Genomic DNA, 26,050 nt, shown 5'->3' with positions numbered 1-26,050 from the left:
AGATTTGCTGCTGTGCTTCAGGGTGTGGCTTGTCATTCGGTCGCTCAGTCGTGTCCGACTCTTTGCGACCCCATGGACTGCAGCACAGCAGGGCCCCCTGTCCATCACCAACTCCCAGAGTTCACCCAAACACAGGTCCATCGAGTCGGTGATGCCATCCAACCATCTCATCCTCTGTCGTCCCCTTCTCCTCCTGCCTTCAATCTTTCCCAGCATCAGGGTCTTTTCCAATGAAAAGGGTCTTCACATCAGGTGGCCAAAGGATTGCAGCTTCAGCATCAGTCCTTTCAGTGAATATTCAGGGTTGATTTCCTTTATGGGGTCGCACAGAGTCGGACACGACTGAAGGGACTTAGCAGCAGCAGCAGGGAATCAGGATATGGTAGACAGGGTCAGAAATTGAATGTGGGAACGTGTGTCTGAGGAGACGGTTACCGGGTCCAAGCTCACTCTGCTCGGTGAATCAGAGACGAGGTGTTGAGGTGAGGAATCCGGCTTTACTCAGAGAGCAGACTGACCAAGGAGATGGCAGGGTAGTGTCTCAGAGTAACCATCTTATCGGGGTCCTGGGTGCCAGGTTCTTTCATGGATGAGAAGAAACGGGGAGCTGAGGAAACCAAGGAAAAAGGCAAATGTCTCCTGCAATAGCAAACCTCGGGGCAGGGGTGTGTGTTAATTCCTTCCTTCCTGCTGCCCCCAGGTTGACAGGGCTCTGAACAAAGGTGCTCGCATTAGTTCAAGGGCCAGGCAGAGGGGCAGGATGCTCTGAGGCAGGCCATTTATTGCCGGGGTCCAGCCCTGGTGGATCCAGGGTGATTCGTAGGTGGGGACGGAGTCGGCGTCCTGGAAAAAGCTTATTTAATTACAGATATAGAGGGAGATTAGAAACAGATAGTGTAGTAGGAGAATTAGTGGAGAAAAGAGGCTGAATAACTGGTTTACATGGAATACCAATCACCACCTACGTAGGCCACTGGCGTCTTTCCATTCTCCCAAAGGAGAGGAGGCATTAAGGCCTCCCCGGTCCGATCTCAGAAGCCCAGGCAGAATTAGCAGGCTTGGTGAGTACCCACATTTCAGATGGTAATTCAGCCAGGAAAGCGAAGAGCAAGAAAGAAACGACACGGGGGAATCAGTCTTTCCAGAAACTGATCCGATTTCTTTATTTTTCAGGTTTGTTTATATACCTTTTTGTTATACATAGGGATGAATACAGAGTCACGCAGGGATCAGCAGACCTGACCCTTGTCACAATCAGGTGCTTCGTATAATATTAAACAAAGGTCTTATGAGTTTCATCATCTTTTAGCCATGAGGTCTGCTGACATTTTATGGCTCTTTCTGATACCGGTCAGTTAACCAGAAAACTTATTATTCCAGGGGTGATTTTTTCTTAAATCAGGCGCCACCCTCCAAATAAAGTTGCATTCCTATAGGGTGAGGGTGTAGTGAGTTACAATCAAGAAAGGAATTTACTTAACCTAAGGTTTAACATGATTAATCTTAAAGGTTAATACTTATTTCTCCTATATGCTAGTTATATTCATTATAAGGGCAGGAATATGGAGATTTAGCAGCAAATATTGGCTCAACAAGAGTAAACCCTTCACCAATGTTCCCCTTAAGATCTATTTTGTTTTAAGATAGTGATAAAGTTACATTTTTGCATAGCAAGGACACAGTGATTTATAACAAAGTACAGTGGTCTATAATAAGAGAATTCATTAACTCAAAAAGTCTAGTATTGCTAACATCAAAAAACTACTATATTTCCTTTTCTATATTCCAAATACATTGATTAATATATTCCCAGGTGCCTAAGGATATGGAGGCCTGATGGCAATCATTGACTTATCAATGAGAAAAGCCCTATGCTAATACTCCAAACTCTCTGTGCTGTTTATGGCTGAGAGGCTGTCACACAAGCTAGTCTGTCAGCAGAGAGGTTTGACCTGAGACATCCTTGTCACACACAGGGCAGGGAATTAGCAGTAATTATTGGCAGGACAAATGAAAAAACCCTTCACCAATATAATTCCTAATCAACCTACTAATACTATACTAATGATCTTCTAACTTCTCAAAAGAGTCTGTATTTAGAAAGTTTTAAAACATCCCGTGCCTCTCACTGTTGGGAGGCTGTAAACAATCACATGCAGCCGGACGAGCCTGATCAGGCAGGCCAGAGCACCTCCAGAGTTCGTAAGTTGAAACACTCTTATCACGCCCAGGAATTTTTATTAACTGGAGCTGCAAGTTAACTCCTTCTCTGAGAGAAATGGTTATGGGGGAGAGCTCCCCGTAAAGTACTCTGGTTTTGGGGGTAGATGCTCGGGAACAGGGGGTTTCCTGAGGCTTGATCACGCCTTTGTGTATGCCAAGCTTCCTTCCTCATGACCTTTGCCATGGGCGGAGTTCCTCACGCTGGCTCCCAACAATTTATGTATGATTATAATAACAAAAAGCAACGAAAAGCAAGTTAAGGAAACAGTTCCAACCAAGACTCAGAACTCGCCTTTCCCTTGCAGCAAGATGACCTGGGTCTCGAAAACCCAACTCAAGGAGGGAAGGTCTTGTTGCAGGAAGAGGGAACCCCCGCCCCTCAGGAGCCCCCAAGAGTGGGCTCTTGTGTAACCCTCGGAAATGAATTGTCCGAGGAGACACACTTGACAATCGTTGTTTAATAATGTGGGCAATAAAGCCCCCCGGCCCAAGGAATCGGCTTGGGAGACGCCAGGTGCAGCGAGAAGTGAGGCTTTCATGATGGTCTTTGCAAGATCAACTGCGTGGTGGGAGGCTCACCCAGAGTCGTCACAATGGGGGTTTTTATCCACGTGGGATGCAAGTCCCTCCCAAATTGTTTTATTGGGATGCCACAGGGTTAGCAATCTTCCTGAGAGGTTCACCTGGATTGTTTTTTTACTTTCCCCAAGCCCTTCTTCTCGTTTTTTTTATGTTTTGAATTTACCAACAGAATGAAAATCTTCGGCATTTCATTCTATCCCTTTGTCTGGCTTTTCCTGCGCTGATGCTACTGCTGCTAAGTCGCTTCAGTCGCGTCCAACTCTGTGCGACCCCATAGACGGCAGCCTACCAGGCTCCCCGTGCCTGGGATTCTCCAGGCAAGAACACTGGAGTGGGTTGCCATTTTTCCTGTGCAAGGATCCTGAAAGGCTGTTCCATCAGCAGGCTGTCCCTCTAGGCTGGTTGTCCCTGAAAACGGACCCCTTGGTGTTTTTTTGATTTCACTTGATAACGGTGGCTGACACTGCGTTCTCCAAGGAAGAAGTGCCTCGAGGCTGCACCCACGAGAGTGTAGCATTCTGCACTCTGGCCTCGGTGAGGAGGACGTGTGTGGCTCCGTCAGGGAAGCCAACTGGCCAGGACAGGTGACCCCTGAGGTTCAGAGGTCAGGCAGGGGGTGGTGGGGGGTGTCTAGCGTGAGATGCACTGCTGGGAGCCAAGGTTTCTCCTCCTGACTTAGTGCTGAGTTCCCCTCCTGACTTAGTGCTGAATTCCCCTCCTGACTTAGTGCTGAATTCCCCTCCTGGAGCAGAAGCCAGGGTCTAGGAGAGATGGACAGGATCCCTAAACAAGGACAGAAAACAGAGGTGGACTGGGCTGCCCCCTCCAGGTGCCCAGCGTGGGTGGGTGGGTGTATGCGTGGGGCACGGTTAGTGTAAGGTATAGTTCGGGCCGAGGCAGAAAAGAAGGAGAGACGACCTCGACGGAGGTGAGTGAGTGAGTGAGTGAAGTTGCTCAGTCCGACTCTTTGCGACCCCGTGGACTGTAGCCCACCAGGCCCCTCCGTCCATGGGATTCTCCAGGCAAGAATACTGGAGTGCATTGCCATTTCCTTCTCCAGGGGATCTTCCTGACCCAGGGATTGAACCCAGGTCTCCTGCATTGCAGTCAGAGGCTTTAACCTCTGAGCCACGGAGGTAGGTGACCATTATTCAGGCAACGAGGGGCGACAGTGGAGGCTGGGCGGGAGAGGGATCAGGGAGGCTTCACGTTTAAAGGGAGGTCTGTGGAAGCAATAAGGGAAATGGCAGTCAGGCGGGACGTTTTGGGTACTCTTTAGTTGAGACGGCATTTGTCGTTGAACAGGGGGTGGTAAGTCTCAGATGCAACCGGCCGGGACGTCAGGGCGGAACTTAAAGTTGGGTTTGGTTTTCCCCAAAGTGAGATGACTCAGCACGGGCCTTTGAGACCCTTGTTTTCTCCTCTAGGCCCGAGGACTTGGTCAGTTAGGAGCTGCTTCAGCTGCAGGGCGTCCCTCTGCTCAAGGCTCTGTCTCCGCCGGGGTGACCCGCGTCTCAAGAGCGCTTGAGGTGGGAGGAGACGCAGCCCTGCCAGCCAGCATGACCGCCTCTAAAGAGCGCTTGAGGTGGGAGGAGACGCAGCCCTGCCAGCCAGCATGACACAGGACGACTGTCAAAGGCTCCCTGCTCCCCAGTTCGCGCCCCGATTCCCTCGGGCTGGGCCAGAGCTCGAGCTGTTCAGCCCTTCCCGTCGACCACTCCTCCCGGGGCTTCTCCCTCCCTTCCACCTGTGTTGATGGGAGAAGTCATTTGGATGCTCATCTACTTTTTTTAAATTGTCAGTTGGATAGACAAAATATCTGTGTTTACATTTAATATCTTGAAATTTTAATTCCTAATTTCTTATCCCCCCCCCCGTTTTGTAATTGAACTACGCTTACTCAGAATACACTAGATTTGTGGAATTATTTTATGTACCATAAATAGAATGTTGGGATAAACTTGTAACCTTAGATAAACCTGGTGGCTCAGATAGTTAAGAATCTGCCTGCAACCCAGGGTTCGATCCCTGGGTTAGGAAGATCCCCTGGAGGAGGAAATGGCAACTCACTCCAGTATTCTTGCCTGGAGACTCCCATAGACAGAGGAGCCTGGTGGGCTACAGTTCCATAGCGTCGCAAAGAGTGGGATATGACTGAGCGACTAACACTTTCACTTTCTTTTCAACCTGACATTTTAAAGCAAAAGCAAATATGCAGAAATAAACTCTGATGAATACACTATGATGTGTTTTAATTTATTCTCTGACTGTAGGATTCATTTCATCATTGCGAAATGAAGAGACATGGCGTGTACTGGTGAACTTTAGTTTGGTTTTTTTTGTTTGTTTGTTTGTTTTGCTTTAAAGGAGATTTATATCTGTCTATTATATATGGTTGGCAAACAGCTTTGTGTAAATTTTTTATCATGTGGTTTACTATTTCCTTCTGGAGAAGAAAGTAAAGGTTTGTTTTTGCCTGTTGTTTGTGATGTGAACTAATGTTCCAAGCGTAGTATGATTTCACAGTGAAATATCCTAGCAGACTTTGCCTATCTCTTACTTTACTAAGTAACCGAATGTAACACAGAGAATTGAGATGGCTGAAAATGTTGACTCTGAAATAAACGACCTGCAGGGGGCACTGTGCTACAGTATAAAAGACCCATCTCTGCTTGGATAGCTAGCATTTGCCCTTCCCTCTGGTTGTTTTAAGCTTAATACCAGGCTTCTTAACTTAATTAAAAAATGTGATTTTCCCTACTGTGGCAACAGACACGTTTGTTTGTGGAAATTATACTAGCAACTGATCTCAATTCTTATATATATATGTATGGCCGAGTCCCTTCTCTGTATTCACCTTGAAACACTCACAAAATTGTTAACTGGCTATCTACCCCAATACAAAAGAAAAAATTTATGATAAAAGTAAAAAGCAAATTTCTCTGGGAAAAAAATATAGGAATAGCATGATTGTCACAAATGTGATGGTTAGATGGAGTTTTGATTTTCTATAATGTTGCTTGTCTCCATTTATTGAATGTCTTAGTTCAGTTCGGAGAAGGCAATGGCAACCCACTCCAGTGTTCTTGCCTGGAGAATCCCAGGGACGGGGGAGCCTGGTGGGCTTCCATCTATGGGGTCGCACAGAGTCGGACACGACTGAAGCAACTTAGCAGCAGCAGCAGCAGTTCAGTTCAGTCGCTCAGTCGTGTCTTACTCTTTGCGACCCCATGGACTGCAGCACCCCAGGCGTCCCTGTCCATTACCAACTCCCGGAGCTTACTCAAACTCATGTCCATTGAGTTGGTGATGCCATCCAACCACCTCATCCTCTGTCGTCCCCCTCTCCTCCCGCCTTCCATCTCTCCCAGCGTCAGGCTCTTTTCAAATTAACCACTTATACTTTGAAAAAAATATATATATAAATATAGTTTGAAGTTAGAATATTGGTTTCTTAGTTTTAGTGTATATTTTTTAAAAAGGCTTCCAGATGGTAAAATACTGTTTCAGCTTTCTGGGATTCGTTTATTATGATTGTTACAAAATTGACAAGTCAAAAGTGTTAGTGAGTGACGCTCAGCGTCGGTAAATTGCTGGTCCCTAGGGATGGGGGAGCCTGGTGGGCTGCCGTCTATGGGGTCACACAGAGTTGGGCACGACTGAAGCGACTTAGCAGCAGCAGCAACAGCAGAAGTAGAAGAAGACGCTGGAGAGGGCGCCTTGGTGCTGCTGTGATTCTCCGGCAGTGGCTCCAGTCCCCCCGTGTGTCAGGCATTAGGGCTTTTCTCCCGTCCGCTGGAAGACTCCACGTCTTGGCAACTGGTTCGCTCTGCAGCACCTCACAGGACTGAAGAACTTAATCCTCCGCCTGAAGCCTTGGAGTCTGTCCCTTTGGCAAGACCAAAGTGGGAATATTGTTAACGGCTTGAATTTCCACTTCAAGAGAAAAAAAGAATGCTTTTCGTTCTCAGCCTCCTGTGCTGAGATTCAAATTCAGATCTGACTTGGCCTGCCCGACCACAGTGGAGGGATGAACAGTTAGAACTCTGAGATTCCGAGAACTGGGCGGAGGTCCTCATTTTATCTCCTTTTTTCATTTTTTCCCCATTTAATCTCCTTTTCTGTCTCTCTCTCTCTCTCTCTTTTTTTTTTTTTTTCAGACCTGCCTCAATATATAGAACTCATGGTTCCCTGGTGGCTCAGCAGTGAAAGAATCAGCCTGCAATGCAGGAGACCTGGGTTTCGATCCCTGGGTTGGGAAAACCCCTGGAGGAGGGCATGGCAACCCACTCCAGTGTTCTTGCCTGGAGAATCCCAGAGACAGAGGAGCTGAGCGTGCTGCAGACCACGGGGTCGTAAAGAGTCGGACATGACTGAGCGATTTAACACAACAGGAGACAAGTATCCCCTGAGCCTTGTTAGGGCCAGGTCTTTTTTGTTTGTTTTACTCACTTTTTTATTTCGGCTGGGTCTTGGGTGCCGTGCATAGGCTTCCTCTAGTTACAGCGAGTAGGGGCTATCCTGCTATCCTCTGGTTGTGCTGAGCAGGCTTCTGATTGCAGAGGCCTCTCACGTTGCGGAGCACAGGTTTCCGCAGTTGTGTTTCTCGGGCCCTAGAGTGTGGGTCTCAGTATCTGTGGCTCGGCACGGCCTTAGTAGCCCCGAGGCATGTGGGATCTTCCCAGACCAGGGATCGAACCAGTGTCCCCTGCATTCCGAGGCGGACGGCCAGCCCCTGGAGCGCCAGGGAAGCCCGCTTTGACGTTCCTAATCTTGGCACAGTAGAAGTCTGCAAGCCAGTCGTTGTGTGGAATGCCCCTCAGTTTACCTGCTGTTTTCTCGTGGACCTGTGTGGGCTGCCCGGCTTCGCCGGAAGGGCAGCACAGAGGTAACGCTCGGTTCTTGTCATCGTATTTATTCGCAGAACGCAGTGTTTTGAGCGTTCCCGTAGCTGCTGACGATTTGACTGAAGTGAAAGTCGCTCAGTCAGGTCTGACTCTTTGCATACGGTCCATGGGATTCTCCAGGCCAGGATACTGGAGTGGGTAGCCTTTCCCTTCTCCAGGGGATCTTCCCCACCCAGGGATCAAACCCCGGTCTCCCACATTGCCGGTGGATTCTTTACCAGCTGAGCCACCAGGAAAGCCCAAAAATGCTGGAATGGGTAGCCTATCCCTCCTCCAGCGGATCTTCCCACCCCAGGAATCAAACCAGAGTCTCCTGCATTGTAGGCGGATTCTTTACCAGCTGAGCTAAAGTGGTCCTCAATTTTAACACTTTAATTTTTAAAGTGTTAGGTGAGCTTTTCCCTTGATGCTAGCTCAACCGGCAACCAAGATTAGAGTCTGTAATGAAATCATGCGATCAGAGTTTTGGCGATGAGAAACATCAATTCCTTCCTTTGACAAGGACCCTAACATCTAGAAGGCAGAATGACTGCTTACTCATTTGTCACGTACACTTCACCTTTAATCTTGTCCATGTGGCTTATTAAAAGAAACGCAACAGAAATTGAATGTTTCTGATTTAATTTCACTTAAGGTTTGAATCTTTTTTTTTTTTTTTTTCCTGGAAAATTCATCAAACTGAGATGTTTTTGGAATAAGAACTTCCTAAGTGCTCCTTTAGGAAAATGGGAAATCATAATTTGGAAAAGGGGATTTAAGGAATTTTACTTTCCAGAAGCCTATTTCCTATCCCATGTCTAGTTTGCTTGTATTTCTGTACAGACCCTCAGAATACATAATATTTAATTTAAAGAGTATCTTTTCTTGGGTCTTAGGTTGTATTTATCGAGAAAAGTGCTGAAAGTAGACCGCGGTTTCTCACCTAAAGCATTACGATCGTTTTGGCTAGATAACTGTGTTTTTTTTAACTGGATTTTAGTTGCTTTCCAACGTTGTGTTAGTCTCTGCTGTCCAGCAGAGTGAATCCACTATATGTACACAGATATCCGCTCTTTTTTTTTTTTTTGATTTCCTTCCCCCTGAGGTCACCCCAGGGCACTGAGTAGAGGTGCCCGAGCTATGCAGTGGGTTCTCATCAGTTACCGATTTTATGTGTGTGTCTGAGTCTGCAACCCCATGGACTGTAGCCCACCAGGCTCCTCGGCCCGTGGATTTCCCAGGCAGGAATACTGAAGGGAGTTGCCCTTTCCTCCTCCAGGGGATCTTCCTGGACCACGGAACTCTTTTGCACACAGCATCAGTAGCATGTATATGTCAGTCCCATCTCCCATTTCATCCTGTCACCGTCCCTCCCCACCTTGGTATCCAAACGTTTGTTTACTACAGTCTGCGTCTCTCAGTTCTTTGGCTGTGTGGCTATAGTGGGTCCGGTCTATGAATTACAGGCCATTTAGCAGCTTCCCTGGCCCCTGCCCACTAGATCCAGAGGCTCCTCCCAGTTCTGACACCCAGAAATATCTCCAAATACTGCAGCTGTCCCTTTCTGGGTAACAGAAGCATGGACAAAGAAACTTGCCTCTGCTTGAGAACTCCTGAAGCAGATCATACAACTGTTACCTAATTTCTAAACTTTGTCGTGTAGGAACTATAGGTGGGGTGATAGACTTACAATTCAAACTTTTATTCAAGTAGAATTTTCAGCATTTCCATTATTAAGTGTAGGGAATTTTAAGCATAAGTTTCAAGAAGAAAGTAGACCAGATAAGGTTACCTTTTAGGTATTTCTAGAGATATATCCTTGCAATATAATATCAATATATAAAATATTAAAATGAATATATATTAAAATTAATGTGTGTTCTCAAATTGTGCTCAGTTGCTCAGTTGTGTCTGACTCTCTGTGACCCCATGGACTGTAGCCCACAAGGCTCCTCTGTCCATGGGATTCTTCAGGCAAGAATACCGGAGTGGGTTGCCATGCCCTCCTCCAGGGGATCTTCCTGATCCGGGGATTGAACTCATGTCTGCCTCCATTTCCTGTATTGTAGGCAGATTCCCCACACACAGCCACAGCAAGGTCTGCAGCATTAAAATTAATATATGTGAAAGTATCAACATATATTAACACAGTACAATTTTAAGTATTTCTGGAGATACGTTTTTGCCCCATTATATAGATATATAATGAATATATATATATAATTATATATATATATAAATAGGTGTTATGGGGATGACATTTATTATTTGCTAAATTTCATCAGCATTTAGACAACAAATCCACCTTTTTCACATCAGTTTCCCTGAGTAGACTTTGATAGAATTTCCTGTCACACAGAAGGATGAATTCTCTGATACTGCGTTCACCAGACTGGCTCTGTGCTGCTGGTGACCGCCGAGGGAGCACGGTGCCTGCTCCTGATGAGCACTCCGGTGGGAATGTCTTTCCCTAGGGCGCTTCACTGTCAAATCGAGACCTGTTGTAATTGCTTTTCAGTGGTGCCAAGTTTTACTTCTTTTTCAGTCCTTTTCTGTCAGATGGCCACTGGGAGGACTGAATTGCAAGGAACTGCACATAATTTGAAATGGGTGTGTGTTCGCTACAAAAATCCTCTTGGCAGACGAGATAGTTTTTACTACGTTCACTGTGTGTGGTAGGAAGGAATGAACAAATACTTTCCCATAGTATCTCCTGAGTCCTTGGACAGGTCAGAAATGAAGCTTGAGTAAGCACAGGTGCTCAGGAAAGGAATGCAAAAATGTTTCTGATGTGCTGTTCACCCATTATGCAAGTATTTGCTTTATTACAGCTATTGAAATACCTTCACAAATATTTTCTGGCAAAGCGAGCATTTATTTTGGAAACACTTGCCTTTGAAGGTTGCTCTTACTCAATTGTTTGCTCAGTAGAGGGGGGAAAAAAATGGGAAATGCTTTTCAAGTTAGTTGTCACATGTGGGTCCTCTAGTACCCTCATGGAGAAATCTTTGGGGTTAGGCTAGTGTTAAAATGGTTCAGGAATTAAGAAACACGCAAGAAAGTGAGAAAAAGGCAATCTGATGGCTACAGGGTGGACACTTAAGAATTAAAAGAGAAAGCAGAAGAGCCCCGAAGATGAAAACGGGAGGAAAACCGCTGGCAGATGTGAGAGTAATGGAAATTAGCAACAGAGGGGATAAGGAATTTCGCTTTCTTCTAAGGTTCCTGGTGTTCGGGGTTCCTTGCCTGGGTGTCAGAGGCGATCACGGAAACTGAGTAGATAAGAGGATGAGGCTGGCTTTGGGTGGATTGAATGTAACTTTCCGCTAAATTGGATTTATGAACGAAGGAGAATATATGCGTCGACTGGAAAAAAAATTGCACGACGTGAGAGTTAAGTTTTATTGGAGGCAAAATGAGGACTGTGGCCTGGAATACAGCCTCTCAGGTAGCTCTGAGGAGCTGCTTCCGAGAGGGTGGGCGGAGGTCACTGTGTGTCTTGGCAGAACATGGTTTTACTGAAGGGGGATTTGTGCAATGAAGCACACACGTTTGGCAGAAGGTGGTCACCGGTCACAGACGGTTGCTGGTAGTCACAAGGAGCTGCTAACTCCATCAGTGATTTTAGGGCCTTTCTAGATATGAGACGATGCAAGAAACTGGGCACCTTAAGCCTTTTCCCAGGGAGGTCCCTGGCGGTACAGCGGTTAAGACTCTGCACTTCCGCAGCAGGGGCCATGTGTTCTGTTCCTGGTTGGGAAACTAAGGTCCCATATGCCACACGGTCAAAAGAAATAAATCAGTAAATACTAGAAACAAAGCTTCATTATAGAAACTATGTAGCCACTGAAAAATCTGTTCGTCAAACGTCAGTGGACACAGATGCACGTAAAGGAGAACTGTTAGTCGCTAAGTCGTGTCTGACTCTCTGCGACCCCACGGACTGTAGCCCACCAGGCTCCTCTGTCCACAGGATTCTCCAGGCAAGAATACTGGAGTGGGTTGCCACTTCCTAAAGTGGGAGAGGGTGAGATAAATAGAGAAGCATGGATGCATATGCGCTAATATATGTAAATAGATAGCCAATGGGTATTTGCTGTCTGACTCAGGGACTCAAACTGGGGCTCTGTAATAATTCTAATTCTAATTAGAATTCTAATTCTCTGTGCGTCCTAAGTCGCTTCAGTCATGTCTGACTCTCTGCAACCCCGTGGACTGTAGCCCTCCAGGCTCCTCTGTCCCTGGGATTCTCCAGGCAGGAATACTGGAGTGGGTTGCCCTTTCCTTCTCCACTAATTCTCTGTAATAATCTGTAATAATTCCCACGCTAGAGGGGTGGGAATAGGCGGGAGGTGGGAGGGAGATTCGAGAGGGAGGGGACATATGTAAACCTCTGTTTAATTCATGTTGATGTATGACCAAAATCAAACCATTATTGTAAAGCAATCATCAATCAATTAGAAATAAATGCATGTTAAAAATATTAATAAAACAAATACTTAACAGGACAAAACTTAAAAAAAAAAAAAGAAATTAGGTAGCCCGGCCCAGTCCTCAACATGTTTAAAAATATATATATTATTTCCTGAAAATACCTAACTATCTGCAGACCTGGTCTGCTAGCCTTTCCAGAGCACAGATGGCACAATTCCTCACCTCCACCCTGAACTCCTTTTAGGGGAGCATGGAGGGTCAGTGAGTGCAGTGGCCAGGGACCTCATCCTAAAAGAAGCAGACGACAAGGGCCCGTTTTCAGTCCTAAAGACAAGAACACAATCAGTTTGATTTTCACATTTATTTATTTCCTTGGCCATGTGAGGTCTTTGCTGTACGTGCAGGGTATTTCGTTACAGCACGTGGGGTCTAGTTCCCTGACCAGGGATCAAACCCAGGCCACCTGCATTGGGAGCTTGGGGTGTTAGCCACGGGACTGCCAGGAAGGTTCCTCAAATCAGTTTAATCATGGGATCCCATGGGCTGTCTTGGGTAAAGGAAAAGAAATGGTGATTCAGCAGATGCTATCAGTCAAGTCTAGGTGAGCTGAGGTGAGCCATCTCATTAGAAAAGACCCTGATGCTGGGAAAGATTGAGGGCAGGAGGAGAAGGGGGCGACTGAGGATGAGATGGGTGGATGGCATCGTCAACTCGATGGACATGAGTTTGAGCAAGCTCTGGGAGACAGTGAAGGACAGGGAGGCCTGGCGTGCTGCAGTCCATGGGGTTGCAGGGAGTCGGGACACGACGGAGCTCACGCTGGAAAGGACTCTTCTTTCTTTGATCCCGACGAGGGAAAATCCTCTGATGGGTAATAAGCAAGTAGCACCTCATAAGCAACAACGGGCACTATCCTTTTCCGTCTTCTTGTGCATTTCCAGAAACTTTGCGCATGAAAAGTGCTCAATAAACGTACACCGAAAAGAACCGACTTAAGTTGAAAATGCTGTCTCTAACGCTCCTGGTAGAGCAACAGTTTGGGCTACGAGAGCCCCAGGCGGCATCTGTCATCATGCAGATAAGCATTCCTCATAAAGTTTAAACGCTGGAGGCATTTGCCTTCATTCCAAGCCTCCTGTGAGGGCTCATTCAAGGGTCCGGAGAAGCTGAGAAGTCTTGTCAGCACCACATCAATGGGGACACACATGAGTTCCTTCCGCCCTGAAATGTTATCCATGGCCACGACCGCCCCTGAATAGGAGCTTCTGAAACCCAGGCTTCGGGCTACCCAGTACAGCATCGATACCATCAGAGCTTATTATCGAATTTCCAGCCCCCCCCCAGAACTGACACCCCCAGGCCAGTCATAACAGCAGCAGCCTGTTTCTTGGATGAATGAGAACATGCTCATTCATCGGAGGTGCTGAATGCCTTCTGCAAGGAGAACACGAAACGCCAGCGCTTTCAATTGCATTCAACTTCTCTAATGTGATGATTGAGTGTTCTGGCCATTCTGACATATAGAAATATTCACTTGTGTGTTGGGACACTTAAGATTTGAAACATGTATCTTTGTTTAACGCCATTTCACATTAAATAAGTGAAATAGATCAGCCTAACAGTTTATTCTAACTTTTCTTTGGCTGAATTTCCTTGAATTCTCATGAAACATTTCCCACTAAATTTGTTTTCTTGTTCAGTTGCTCACTCGTGTCTGACTCTTTGCGACCCCATGGACTGCAGCACGCCAGGCCTCCTCCCTGTCCTTCACCATCTCCTGGAGTTAATTCCTATTAACTTGGATAATAAGAATACAACCTATAGGGACTTCCCTGGAAGTGCGGTGGTTAAGGTTTTGCCCTCCAATGCAGCGGTTGTGGGTTCGATCCCTGGTCAGGAGCTGAGATCCCACATTCGTCACGGCCAAAAAACCAAAATGGAAAACAGAGATGATATTGTAACAGATTCAACAAGAGTTTAAAAAATGGTCTACATGAAAAAAAAATCTAAAAAAAAAATCACCTGTATTTCTTGCTGAGGAAATGTACCTATGTGTGTTACTAAAAACAGAGTCCCTTGGCAAATGTTATTAAATATCCGTACAAAGGTAAACACAGGGGTGGATGAAGGACTTAAAGAGCGGGGGCGGGGGGGGGGGTGGAAAGTGAAGAATGTGAACAGATTGTGTTTCAGAAAGGTACAGATAAACAGAAAGATCAGAAAAAGAAGCAGCATTCTGAACTAGTGCTCAAAGGTGATGCTCAGAGAGACTTTTGATGGGTGGAAAGAGAATCAGGGGTTTTCATGTGGGAGACCACTGCTTCCCAAGGTGGGGGTGAAATTTGGAGGGTAGGGGTCATGCTTTTGGAGAAGGGCATGGCAACCCACTCCAGTATTCTTGCCTGGAGAGTCCCCATGGACAGAGGAGCCTGGTGGTGCACAGTCCATGGGGTTGCAAAGAGTCGGACATGACTGAAGCGACTTAGCACACGTTACGTCATGGTTTAGTTGCCTCAGTCCTTGGGGAAATACCACAGCCACTGAGATGCCCCATAGACAAGGGCCTCAGGCATCTACAACTTCTGAATGACCCACAGGGTCCACTTGTATATGACTCTCCAAAGCCCGCAGCTGACTTTATGGTACGTAGATTCCCAAGGCTTGCTGTTCGTGGTTCGGCTATGTATTGAGGATTGCAGGCACGCAGCCTGCAGGTGGTTCAAAGAAATACTTTACTTTCTTTTGCTGAGACTATCCCTGGGCATCCTTGGGCAGTGCTTGAGAAAAAGCTCTTCATTTTTGACAATGCCCCTTGTTATCCTGAGTTGTGAGTAGATAACTCGTGTATTAGCTGCTCCTGATATCATGCATTTACGGTAGATTTATAACGATGCACCAAACTCATCTGATTTCAGAATATCAGTTTGTTTCAAAAGTATCATTATTCATTGGAACAGCGTGTTACGCCTCCTGTATCTAAGTTGTTCTTTAGGAGTAGGGACAAGCATGCAACCTCATTCTGCACTCTGGTGTCACTGTGCCCAAATATTTACATGTTTAAAAACAAAATCATAAACTATAGTGTCTTGCTTTCTGCTTTATATTGCAATAGGCATTGTTTCCTATAAAACTGATAATAATATCTGTGAAAGTGAAGCTTGCTCAGTTGTGTCTGACTCTTTGAGACCCCGTGGATTGTACAGTCCATGGAATTCTCCAGGCCAGAATACTGGAGTGGGGAGCCTTTCCCTTCTCCAGGGGATCTTCCCAACCCAGGGATCGAACCCAGGTCTCCTGCATTGCAGGTGGATTCTTCACCAGCTGAGCCACCAGGGAAGCCCAAGAATAGTGGAGTGGGTAGCCTATCCCTTCTCCAGCAGATCTTCCCGACCCAGGCATTGAACTGGGGTGTGAATTTTATTTCAGGAGAGTTCAAGAAAACGTGATGAAATGTTTATGGTACAGAGGAGGCATGGTCCTGAGAAAAGAAGGATGCAGGACATGGGAGCAACAAGTTCATAATTCCAGTTCTGGTTTTTAACTGCAACAAAGTTAGCCTAGGTACCCACCTAACATAATCAGCTATATAGTAGTGCATTGGAGTAAGTTTGTAATGAAAGTCAAAATGTTAGTCGCTCAGTCGTGTCTGACTCTTTGTGACCCCATGGACTGTAGCCCCCCACCCAGGCTCCCCTATCCATGGGATTCTCCAGGCAAGAAGACTGGAGTGGGTTGCCATTTCCTTCTCCAGCGCATCTTCCTGACCCAGGGATCGAACCCAGGTCTCCTGTGTTGCAGGCTGATTCTTTACTGTCTGAGCCACCAGGGAAGCCCTACTTTTCACACAAATATTTAAAACACAAAAAACAAGCACAGGAAACAAATAAAACCGTTTTTAATCTTCTAGTACAGCACCGTGAAAAGTATAGTACAGTACTACCAGCTCCATCACCACTGGTTTTACACGCGCTTCCAGGCATCCTGGACTTGAAATAAAGATACTGTATTACTGTACTCCATAAATACTGCCTAAAGGGAATCAGTCCTGAATGTTCATTGGAAGGACTGATGCTGAAGCTGAAACTCCAATCCTTTGCCCGCCTGATGCAAAGAACAGACTCATTGGAAAAGACCCCGATGCTGGGAAAGATGGAAGGTGGGAGTAGAAGGGCACGGCAGAGGATGGGATGGTTGGATGGCATCACTGATGCAATGGACATGGGTTTGGGTGGACTCCGGGAGTTGGTGTTGGACAGGGAGGCCTGGCGTGCTGTGGTCCATGGGGTCACAAAGAGTCAGACACGACTGAGCGACTCAACAGCGACAACAATGACAATATAGTACCGTGTGGTGAAGCACAACCACTCACAGAGGATGCACGCCTGCGCCAGTGCACGCCAGGCGTGTAGACTAACAGACACCTGCGCCAGTGCACGCCAGGCGTGCAGGCTAACTGAGACGCCTGCGCCAGTGCACGCCAGGCGTGCAGGCTAACTGAGACGCCTGCGCCAGTGCACGCCAGGCGTGCAGGCTAACTGAGACGCCTGCGCCAGTGCACGCCAGGCGTGCAGGCTAACTGAGACGCCTGCGCCAGTGCACGCCAGGCGTGCAGGCTAACTGAGACGCCTGTGACGATGGACGCCAGGCGTGTAGACTAACTGAGGTAGCTGGACACTCGAACGCATGCTCGCATCTTTCAAAGATTGCAGCTTGAAGGTTTATATGTAGGGGACTTATTTCATACAGCTTTTTTTATTTTTTCCCTAAACCTAAATAAAAATCATCTATTATTTATTTACAAAGCTGTGTCCTGTAGTGTAGACACAGATGACTAAGTGAGTAAAGTGAAGTCACTCAGTCGTGTCCTACTCTTTGTGACCCGTGTACTGTAGCCCACCAGGCTCCTCTGTCCATGGGATTCTCCAGGCAAGAATGCTGGAATGGGTTGCCATTTCGTTCTCCAGGGGATCTTCCCGACCCAGGAATCGAACCCAGGTCTCCCACTTTGCAGGCAGATGCAGGCAGACAGTTTAACCTCTGAGCCACCGGGAAGCCCAACTTAGGGGAAGTTCACATGTTGTTTCGAGTGAAAATATGGAAACACGGATATAGGGGAAGGCGGTTGGCTCAAATGTTTAAGAGTGGAATTCAAACTTGTAAGAAATATGGCTGCTAATGTTGCTAAATGTGCTGATTCTCGAAGGGAATAAAGAAGTAAAGAAACCTTTATAAGTTTCTAAAATCTTCTGACCTAATTTACACGGTTGTTATTATTCAGTCGCTCAGTCCTGTCTGACTCTTTGCAACACCATGGACTGCAGCATTCCAGGCCTCCCTCTCCATCGCCAACTCCCGGAGCTTGCTCAAACTCACGTGCATCGAGTCAGTGATGCCATCCAACCATCTCATCCTCTGTCGTCCCCTTCTCCTCCTGCCCTCAATCTTTCCCAGCATCACATTCTTTTCCAATGCATCAGTTCTTTGCATCGTGTGGCCAAAGGATTTGGCCAGATTTATATATAAGTATACATATATGTGTGCTTCCCTGGTGGCTCAGCTGGTAGAGAATCTAGCTGCAATGCGGGAGACCTTGGTTAGATCCCTGGGTTGGGAAGATCCCCTGGAGAAGGGAAAGTATTCTGGCCCAGTATTCTGGCCTCGAGAATCCCACTGACAGAAGAGCCTGGCGGGCTACAGTCCATGGCGTCGCAAAGAGTTAGACTCGACTGAGCAACTAAGCCCACACACGGACACATATATTTACAATTACTGTGTATCATTGTAATAGGAAATGAATCTTTTCCTCCACTAGTTGAAAGATGAAGAATCCTTCACCGTGAAGACATCAGACACCCACCTGTGCTTTCTCCTTGACTTTTTGTATTTTTAATTAAATTCTCCAAGGCGTTCAGGATTCAAGTTAGTGTTTGATAGGCTGTAAACCTCTGAATCTTTTATTTTACTGAGATAGCTATCCATTTGTCCTGATAACATTTATTGCACAGTTCTTTCTCTCTTAATAAGATAGTTCTGGATCATTAATCTTCCTCTCCCTCTCCAGCCAACTAGTTATGTTTTCTGTATTTTACCAGTTTCAACTAAAGAACGTACTAATGAAAGCCTGACTCGAGTCCTGACTATGGAATACGTATGGGCTTGTTTGCCTGATCTCCCTCACCCCCTGGTTAATCCGTTTTATTAATGCTTCTTGAGTCTGATAGATGAGAAATACCTCATTATTTTGGTTAATGATATTGAGATTAAATTGTTTTAAATTTAGCTACGGAACCTTTTCAAAAGCTATTATTATTTTGTTTTATTTTCTTATTTTTGGCTGCCCTGGATCTTCAATGCCACGTGGCCTTTTTTTTTTCCCCCCCCTCTAGTTTCGGTGAGTCGTGGCTGCTCTGTAGTTGCAGCGTGCGGGATTCTCACTGCGGTAGCTTCTCTTACCGTGGAGCGCATTCTGGAGAACAGGCTCGGTAGCTGTGGCACATGGCCTTAGCCGATCTGCAGCACGTGGGATCTTCCTGGAGCAGGGATTGAACCCGTGGCTTCTTCACTGGCCGGCAGATTTCGAGCCTCCCAGAATTGTGAGCCAGCCACCAAGGAAGCCTAGGCATCTTTTTTTGGTGTACAAAATTTGACAGCAAATTCCTAGTGATTTTTAAAATATTCTTAGCTTATTTAAAGGTGTTTGAACACATCTAGCTTAGCCCGGGTTGCCATAAGAAGACACTGTAGCCTGGGTGGTCTTAACAACGAATTTATTTCTCACAGTTCTGGACTCTGGAAGCACTCGATCAGGGTGCCAGCGTGTTCAGGTTCTTGGTGGGTGAACTCTTCTTGGCTCAAATTTTATTCTTCCAAAAGGTATCATTGAATACTATGGTTTCCCTTGGCTCATTATCTTTAGTGGGATGCTTGAAGCTTGACTCTTTGTAAGGAGATTAGCACTTTGTGCCATTAATATTGAAAACATTCCTATGAATCTGTGTATTTTATTATCATTAGTTTTGTGTTTATTTGCCTATTAGGTGAAATAGGAAATTATATGTGTATTTTCTTATCTGTGGCTGTTAAATAGATGAACTTCAGGGTTTTTAAGCCAAATGTACTAGTTTATCTGGGCTTCCCTGGTGGCTCAGATGGTAAAGAATCTGCCTGCAGATTCAGGAAACCTGAGTTCAATTCCTGGCTTGGGAACATCCCCCTGGAGAAGGGAACGGCTACCCACTCCAGTACTGTTGCCTGCACAGTTCCATGGACGGAAGAGCCTGGCGGGCTGCGGCCCGTGGGTCACAAAGAGTCAGCACACAGCTGAGGTACTAACACACACGCAATAGCTTATGTATGTATACAGTTGTAATTCTGCCATGTTCTTGCACGTATTACTTTCACTGTTATAGTTTCTGGTGTGTGTGTTTATGTTCCCGTTCTCCCACATATGCTGTTTGGTGGGGTTTTTTTTGTTTGTTTTTGTTTTTAATGTTGTTCTTTCCGTAGAATTCTAGAATGCTTATGATCCTTGTGGTCTTTCTCCTGAAGGTTCCCTTCATATTTTAAAGACTACACTTCTGTCGTCACCATCATTAACAAAGCTTTTCTTTTCAGCGTTTTTGTATTTCCTCAGAGTCTTCCCGAGGCTCAGGGATCATGTGTGTTCTGTAGAATTTTGCATCTGAATTCTTACTACATGGTCGTGTGTTATGCTGATTTTCCACAATTATTTTTATATTTCTGTGAAGGCTTCAGTTGAGTTCAGTCGCTCAGTCGTGTCCGACTCTTTGCGACCCCATGAATTGCAGCACTCCAGGCCTCCCTGTCCATCACCAACTCCCGGAGTTCACTCAGACTCGCGTCCATCGAGTTCGTGATGCCATCCAGCCATCTCATCCTTGGTTGTCCCCTTCTTCTCCTGCCCCCAATCCCTCCCAGCATCAGAGTCTTTTCCAATGAGTCAACTCTTCGCATGAGGTGGCCAAAGTACTGGAGTTTCAGCTTCAGCATCATTCCTTCCAAAGAAATCCCAGGGCTGATCTCCTTCAGAATGGACTGGTTGGATCTCCTTGCAGTCCAAGGGACTCTCAAGAGTCTTCTCCAACATATGACCATGTAAATAACATGTGCATGGTGCTTCTTCGGTTACAAGGTTTTTGGCTTGGCACAGCTCTTTTCATTTCTACTTTTCCTTTCTTGAGTTCAGGTTTATTGGTACGTGGGTGGTTAGTGTGGTTTAGTTTCCACGGATGGTGTGCTCCCAATCTCCTTCATGTCCTGAAATGATCTCTCCCTGTTCATTTCCATGAATGACAAGTGAAAATATTCTCATATTGTGGGGCAGAAAATTCTCAGATTGTGAGCTGTTTCTTCAAGAGCTTAGTAACTTGGCTCGAAAGTCTTTGGTACTTAATATGTGGGGAGAGAGTTTTGAGTCAGTCTGAGTTGGTTCTTTTGATATACTTTTTTTTTTTTTTTTTACCATTTTTAAATTTTTTAAATGTTGATGAGGTCTGCCAGCTTTGGAACACATGCATATTATCGGGTTGGGTTGGAGTCTGGGTCGTATAGTAATTGTGTTCTGCAGGAAACGATCTCCACACCATTCTGAATTCCAGCTCAAGAAAGTCCCCCATTCCCACCTCAACCCTCGTCTCTTCTCTGTGTATTCTTTCTTTCTGGAGACGTTCTGTATGCCTGTCATGTCCCCCTTTCCTGTGTGGGCGTGCGTGCATGCGTGCGTGCTAAGTCACTTCAGTCGTGTCTGACTCTGCGACCCCATGTACCGTAGCCCGCCAGGTTCCTCTGTCCATGGGATTTCCCAGTCAAGAGTACGGGAGTGGTGTTGCCATGCCCTCCTCCAGGGGATCTTCCAGACCCAGGGATCGAACCTGCGTCTTTTCAGTCTCCTGCATTGGCAGGCGGGTTTTTTACCACGGGGGCCGCTTGGGGAGCCCTCTCTCTTTCCTAGAGGGTGCTAAGGTTTGTCTTCTCTCTCAGTATCTTGTTTCTTTGCATAGATTTTCTTTGTGTGTTTTGTTTTTCTGTCTTTTTTATTTTTCTCATCCTGTTTTTTGGCACTGTTGTTAATAATTCTGCTTTGTATTTGGGTGTCACAGTCCCTGATGGATATAGAAGGACTTGGCAGGGGGAGGGGAATGAACCAGCACCCTGATATCTCACAACTTGCTTCCTCAGAGTATTTCTTCCTCGAGGAATGGTAGCAGTGGACTCTGAACTACACATAATACAGCCAGTCTGCAGGGTTTTTTAATTTATGACTTGTCTCCAGGAATTCTGAGAATTGAATGAAGCTAAAGACCAGCCAGCAAACTCCCTAGAATACCAGCTCCTGAGCCAAGGAAAATTAGATTGGAGAAAGGTACTCAGTTAATGCCCGTTTTTTACACAACCTTCTGAAGTGCCTGAAGAAGTGTAATTGGTCTCCCTCTTGGAGCAGAAGCAGTGTCTTCAAGTGGAGAGATACTGAAAAAGAAAACACTCTTACTGTTAAACAAAAAGACTTCTGGCTGACCCTCAAGCTCTGCTGCAGTTGACAGTCAGCTGAAATATTCTCTTTCAGTCATGTGAAATCCTGCAGATTCATAATGCATGGGACAGCTCGGCAAATTCGAGACAGACTTTGTAATTCTACCCACAAGGCTAAAACTCTGTCCTTACCAAGGATGAGTGGTTACTTAACCTAGTACAACTCTACCCAATCAGCTAGGATATTATGTTACATGTGGGGAATACATTTCTTACATCAAACACAGAAGAATATGCACGAGGCTGTTTGTACTAACATATTTTTACTTCATGTCGGAAAGAAAAAAATAAGAAAATATAACATAGGTAGCTTCTCCATTGTATTTTAATGTCATTCAATCAATAATATGCCTTGGTACTGATTCTAAGCAACTTCACTTTCACTTTTCATTTTCATGCATTGGAAAAGGAAATGGCAACCCACTCCAGTGTTCTTGCCTGGAGAATCCCAGGGATGGGGGAGCCTGGTGGGTTGCCATCTGTGGGGTCACACAGAGTCGGACACGACTGAAGCGACTTAGCAGCAGCAGCAGCTACTTACTGTTTTATGTTGCTTACCTGTGGAGATTCTTCTTGCCTCATCTAAGAACAGTTTGGTGAGAGAGCTTTCAGCGGTAGTGAGACAAATTTTATTTTATTTTATTTTTTTGCTCAAAGGTATTTCAGTGAGAAGTTAGAAATTCCAGGAGTCATGTTTGCAGGCCCGGCTGCCATCTCTTAAGCGCTCTGTGATCTGGGGCTCGCTCATTTCTTAACCTTGTTTTTGTGAGCGTGTTTAGGAAGTCTGCCTCATCTGGTCATTAGCCCTGGCTGCAGCGCTTGTGAGCGTTTGGTGACTAGTAACCAGCATTGGCATTTGCCGAGTAGGGAAAGGCGTTTCAGACGACAAGGCAGCTGACGGCTTGTGCAGGAGCGCTTCAGTAAACAGTGTGGAAGAATGATGCGTGGATGCTGAGGGGTCTTGTTGCCAAGGAAACCTAGTAGAGTGTGGCAAGGCATAGACGTGGCTGGATTACAACTCCCTGCTTCCGCCCGGCCGTCACTCACCTCTCCTATGGGTCTTGCGGCTTCTTACCCATAAAGCTGAACTTCAAATGTGCAGGCTTCCAAAAGCCACTTAGTCTAGGTGGTTCCTCCTCACCACCAGTGGTTTTTCTCTGAACTTTTCTCCACTGCATCCTGGCCCCACTCTGGCCCCCAAATTTTCTGCCTTGTTTGCACCCACGTTGAGTCTTCGGATGTCGAATTTTTGCAGGCCTGTGTCAGTATTCTCAATCCGGTTTTCCCCTGAGGTCCTTGACTTGGGTTCAACCCCCGTGGTTCTCCGTGATCTGAAACACAGTATTCATTTCCACGGAAACATCTGAGATCTGATCTGTTTCAGGGGAGCAATGATTCCAAGGTACAGACTGTGACTTTCGATATATAGGTGCTGACATGTAAATACAAGAATGGTAGTATATAAGAAAAATGAATTTTATTGGTAGTGATGGGTTAAAAACCTGTTTCATACAAATGTGAGGTAGAAGTCAGGTGGTGGTTTAGTCACTAAGTCGTGTCCGACTCTTGTGACCCCGTGGACTGTGGCCCGCCAGGCTCCTCCATCCATGCAGCTCTCCAGGCAAGAATACTGGAGTGAGTTGCCATTTAAGCATAATACATCAGTTTGCCTAGAGGAAAAAGAGCTGAGGTTGCCTGAAAATGGGAAAAACTAATATATTTTTTTAAAAATGATGCTTATTGACAGATATGTAAATGAATTTGCTTGTTGTTTTAAAACTTGATCACGGATAAGCCCCACTTTAAAGAAACTTATTGGTCAGAACCCCACTCACTATCACAGATAGGAGTGATCCTAGACCATTATACGGCCCCGACATACCTCCCTTTTAATTTTTTTAAATTTATTTTTAAGTTGAAAAACTTTAAAGTCATCATTGGATTAAATTTGTAAGCAAAGCAGTAGCAATGGGCTTTAAGCAGCAGTTATCGGAACACCCTGAAGATGAAAGGGAATACGGGCACACCTTTGTTCTGAGATGGTAGCTTAACCTTTTGAGACTGACATGGTGAAGATCAGTAAATAGTTACAAGGCCTCGTAGGTGGCCCAGTGGCTAAGACGCTGCGCTCCCAATGCAAGGCGCCCAGGTTTGATCCCTGGTCAGGGAACTAGATCCTACGTGCCTCAGCTAAGACCCTGCATGCCGTAACTAAAGATCCCAGAGGCTGCCACCAAGATCCCAGGTCCTGCCTGCTTCGACTGAGACCCAGTGCACCCAAATGAATAAACAAACATTTAAAATAGATAGCTGTACAAGTGCTGTTCCAAATTAAAGAGAAATCTACCTTATTCCAAATTTTCATTTTCACAAAGTTGAGAGTCTGACTTAAAGAGCAGAGAACTTCTCTGTATCACTGAACCAAAAAAATGTTTTTTTCATAGCTCCAAAGATCAGTGACCTATAACCTGTAGTCTAGAATATGTTTCTTATCGACAGACACTTGTCAGACTATTTGCTTCAGAAAATTTTTTGTTTGCCTAAGTTTTTAAAACATGTTTGGTAAAAGAGTTTGGCCACTAGCTTTGGAGACAGGTCTATCTCGATGACCTCACTAATGTAGTTAAACTTAAGATAACTAATTTTTTTTTTTTTTGGTAAAAATATGTGTTCAATGTAGTTTTATTGAAAGTTTATAAGGCAACTTGCACATATAATCAAATGCAGAATCTCAGTTTTTCGTGTTAAGTCCCAGTAACGCATCTCTTTGTTGAGTCACAAAGTTGGGTCTGGCTCATTGTGACCCCATGGACTGTAGCTGCCAGGCTTCTCTGTCCGTGGGATTTTGCAGGCAGGGATACTGGAGTGCGTTGCCATGCCCTCCTCCAGGGGGTCTTCCCGACCCAGGGATCGAACCCGTGTCTCTCACGTCTCCTGCGTGGGCAGGCGGGTTCTTTACAACTAGTGCTACCTGGGAAGCCCAGGCTTCATGGTAAAGTCTCCTTTTAAGATTAAAAATATATATGCCTGTAATACGTTTCTCTTCCTTTTCAAGCCGTCAGTAAATTTACGGGATGCCCTATATCTCCCGAGCACAATCGCAAACAAATCCTAGGAGTTGAGTCATTCAGTTATTTAACACACGATCAAAAATTTGGTTTTCAGAGTCAAGCTTTCAGGGGTCTGTGAAAATGTCTTGTTGAGTAGTGTCAATTCTCAGACTGGCGTTTAGGAAATGCCATTTCCGATTTTTTGATAGGTATTTGTGGAGATGCCTGGGATGAGTTATAAACTTATGCAGACCATGATTTTGGGAAACTCTTGTGATGATTGCTGTCAAGTGTTATTTCAAGAAAATATTTCGTGTTTATATATATATATATATATATATATATATGATGTATATAACAATATATTATTATCTATATTACATTATACAATATAATATAGATAATTATGTATTGTGTTATGCTATATAATTATATATATTATAGTATAATGTATATAATATATATTTCATATTTATATATATATATGTAATTTAATTAACAGTCATTACTTCACCACATCTGCCAGACTTTCTGTGCCCAGAATGATTTTTGGCTGTGTATCATAAAATAAAATCCATCGTAAAAGATTATGCCACTGATAATATTCTAAAAATCTTCTATATAAGGACCCAATAAAAGAGGGGAGAATCCAAAAACGTTTGAGGGAGGGGGAGTATGTTCAGCTAAGTGAACTGTTAAAGAGGACTGCTCCCAAGGATGTGGGTGAATTTGGTGTCAATTCAGTGTGTTTGCCAAAAACACGCTGGCTTGGAGGCACAGCCTGCAAGTGGTTCAATATCTTGGATCTTCCTCATGCGGTCCAGGGGGCCTCAGTCTCCGAGTTTAAAGGCAGAAGTGCTGTTGGCCGTTTGCCTAGATTGCAATCTCCCCATCCGGGTCTTGGGTGCCAATCCTGCTCTCTGGAGGAGCACCCTCTCGGCTCCATGCTATGCTATGCCGTCGCCAGGCAGGAAGACCCTTCAATGAGTACTTGCAGAAAACACGCAAATGTTTGTGAGCTTGGAGAAGTGTCTACTTAAATAATTTTCAAGTAAGTTAACTTTGGAACGTTCTCGCTGTGTGGTGTAGAGATTCCCTACCTCAGCGTTACAAACATAAAAATTACAGTGTGTTTCATATGGTGCCTTTCAGTCAGGTATTTAGAACTTGCATTTGGCGTCATGAAATTTGGACTCTTTATGATCGTCGTTACAGTAGGAAATTTCAAGGGAATCGCTTTACGATATGTGTTTTACTTCTTAGAGCTTGGCTGCTAAGCCTGTAACGTCCACTGACGTTTAAGCCTGTGAATTAAGTTAGAATATT

General features: G+C 45.3%; 1 protein-coding gene across 5 annotated transcripts in view; it reads left to right on the top strand.

Moving 5' to 3' along the window:
* Positions 1 to 26,050, top strand: part of LOC108634329 — a 279,731-nt gene that overhangs the window by 54,577 nt on the left and 199,104 nt on the right. The window lies entirely within an intron of this gene.

The sequence above is a fragment of the Capra hircus genome (genome assembly GCF_001704415.2).
Source record: "Capra hircus breed San Clemente chromosome X unlocalized genomic scaffold, ASM170441v1, whole genome shotgun sequence".
In the NCBI taxonomy this organism is placed as follows: Eukaryota; Metazoa; Chordata; class Mammalia; order Artiodactyla; family Bovidae; genus Capra; species Capra hircus.
This window is presented reverse-complemented; position numbering and strand designations above follow the sequence as displayed.